The sequence below is a fragment of the Crocuta crocuta genome, unplaced genomic scaffold (assembly GCF_008692635.1).
Source record: "Crocuta crocuta isolate KB4526 unplaced genomic scaffold, BGI_CrCroc_1.0 scaffold231, whole genome shotgun sequence".
In the NCBI taxonomy this organism is placed as follows: domain Eukaryota; kingdom Metazoa; phylum Chordata; class Mammalia; order Carnivora; family Hyaenidae; genus Crocuta; species Crocuta crocuta.
Genome location: NW_027528357.1, coordinates 3,695,489 through 3,698,387, shown reverse-complemented (window position 1 = coordinate 3,698,387; position 2,899 = coordinate 3,695,489). Strand labels below are relative to the sequence as shown.

The window sequence follows — 2,899 nt, the reverse complement described above, 5'->3', positions numbered from 1 at the left end:
TATGTTTTCACTCATATGTGCATCTTGAGACACTTAACAGAAGACCATGCAGGAAGGGGAAGGGGAAAAAAATTACAAACAGAGAGGGAGGGAGGCAAACCAGAAGAGACTCTTAAATGCTGAGAACAAACTGAGGGTTGATGGGGGGGTGGGGGAAAGGAGAAAGTGGGTGATGGGCATGGAGGAGGGCACTTGTTGGGATAAGCACTGGGTGTTATATGGAAGCCAATTTGACAATAAATTATATTAAATTTAAAAAACAAAGAAATTTTATTAGAATTTTTAAATAACAAATAAATAAATAAATAAATAAAATGACGAAATCTGCCATATGCTACACCATGGATGAACCTTAAAGACATTATGCTAAGTGAAATCAGCCAGTCACAAAAGGACAAAATCTGTATGATTCCACTAATATGAAGTATCTAAAGTAGTCAAAATCATAGAAATAGAATGTAGAAAAGTGGTTTCCAAGTGCTGGGGAGGGTGAGAAGGAGGGTATACTAATGTTTCAGGGTATACAGTTTCAGTTCAACAATATGAACTCATTCTAAAGATCTATACCTCAACAGTATGTGGCTATAATATACAACAGTAGAAAAGGATTCTAGGAGTAATTATCTAGGCCAAGGAAAAACACTTTTAAAACTAATTTATCAGTTAACACCCTGCTCTTGATAATATATAGGACAAGTAAATACACACAAAAAATTCAATAGAATGTCTAAAAAAAACCCACTATAGTTCAGGAATTGGTGAACTATGGTCTACGGGCCAAACCCCATGAACAAAGTTTTACTGGAAAACAGCCACATTTACCTGTTTCTGGATTGTGGGTGGCTATCTGTGGCTGCTTTCACAGAGCTGAGGGGACGCAACAGAAAACCACAGGTCTTGCCTCGAATACTGACTACCAAGCCCTTCACGGGAAAAGTTTGTTTTCAAGGGTGTGACTGTTGGGTGGAACAATTGCACAACAGTTGTTTGGAAGTCTTTACCAGATGATTCCAACATTTGTGTCAATTTTACTGCTGATGTCTGTTGATTGTTGTTGTCCCATGTGAGTTGAGATTCTCTTGGTTTTTCATATGGCAAGAATTCTGCCAACTTTCTCCTGGAAACTATATTTTATAATGAGACCCTAGGTCTTGCTTAAATCCTATGCAGAATGTACATATTTTTGTTTTAGATAATAGACCTGCTTGGGTTCACAAGCTCAGCCTGCCTTTTGTGAGTTGTGGTTCACATTTGCTTTCAAAGCCTTTGCAGTACAATTTGGATAGATCCTAAATATGTTCTACTCAGTGGTCATCCAGAGCTTGGTCAATGGTCTGTTAGTTCAGTTCTCAAAGTCACTGGTATACTGATCAGATCCATGCAGGCACAACTCAGGAGTGAGCCTGGAAGTTCTTACACAACTTAGTGGGATTTTCCCATAAAGTTAAGACAGAGCTCTTCTCTCTCCATAATTTCTCTTTTCTTCAATGCCCCCTTCTGGCTCTATGACCAGAAAGCTGGAGCTAGAAAGGTACTCCATCATTGTGCACCTCTGTGACTGCTCCCATCTTTGGCCAACTGGCAGGAGGCAGAAAGAGAAACAGAGGTCTGCAGAACACAGCAAGCAATTTTGTTCCAGGTGCAATGCGGAGTCTGGAGACTCTGAGCAAGGGCATTCCGTGTCCAAAAAAATGATTTACATTTTAAGAAGGCCACTATGCCCTGTGAAGAATGGACTGGGAAGGAGGATGCAGGAAAAGAATGTAGGGGGCCATGCTAGGGGTGCAGGCAAAAGGAGAGGGTGGCCGAAGTGTGCAGAGAAGTGAGCAGATTCCTCATCTGATCTTTGTGGGGAGCTGCACCCCAGAGTGGACTGGCTACAAGGTGTGGGAAGAGGAAGTAGCAATGGTGCTTGGTGGGGCTGACATGAGGGAAGACGGGGTGGCTGGGCAGGTGCGTGGGGGAAGTCAAGTGTGCCATCTGGGCTGCACTATGTCTGAGAAGACAAGTTGCAATGCAAGCAGAGATGCTGAGGAGGCATCTGGAAATAGGAGTGTGGTGTTCAGAGGCGAGAGAACTGAAGGAAAGTGTGCTGGGGGGCAGGGGAAGTAGGTGTTCGTGCGCACACAGTGCATGTCTCTTTTCTGCTGTATTGGTTAGTGAAGCAGATAAAGAATCTAGAAACAGATGCAACTATGTTAAAAAACTTATATGTGATAAACTGGCATTTTACCTATGCCATGGGGGTATGAGGATTATATGAGTCACAAGAAAGATGCTTAGAAGTGCCTGGCACACATTCAGTGTTCACTGCATTGTTTAAACTTCAATTTCAATAGAAAAAGAGTAATTTACCTACTAAGAGTTATTCACATAACTTGCTAACCATCTGGAAAAAATGTCAGTTAGATGCTCTACCCTATACTTAAGTAGAAATACATTTCATGTCGATTGAAGATGTGCATGGAAGAAATCAAACTAGAAAAGTATGAGAAAAACATTTGGATGGATAGTTGGTTGTCTAGCCTTGGCAAAAATGAGACCATTTTATTTTATTTTATTTTATTTTATTTTTAATGCTTCACAAATTTGCATGTCATCCTTGCACAGGGAGGGGCCATGCTAATCTCCGTATCCTTCCAATTTTAGTATATGTGCTGAGGAAGGAAGCACTAAATAAGGCTTTTTAAAGCTATACAGGAAACCCAGACTCAATAATGAAAAACATTTGACCACATACAAAATCCTATATGGCAAAAATGCTATAAACCATGCTAAACAAAAGAGGTAAGTAAGAAAGTATTGCATTATATATGACAAGCAGAGGATAATTTCCCCCAAAACACAAAGATCTAGAAACTGATAAACAACTCAACAGATGATTTCTCTTCACAAGAGA

At 40.4% G+C, this 2,899-nt stretch overlaps 1 non-coding gene across 1 annotated transcript; it reads right to left on the bottom strand.

Annotated features, from left to right (window-relative positions):
- Nucleotides 1-2,565: 2,565 nt before the first annotated feature.
- Nucleotides 2,566-2,673, bottom strand: LOC144223170 (U6 spliceosomal RNA). The gene has a single exon (XR_013332600.1). It is a non-coding gene; the product is annotated as a U6 spliceosomal RNA (small nuclear RNA).
- Nucleotides 2,674-2,899: the final 226 nt, after the last annotated feature.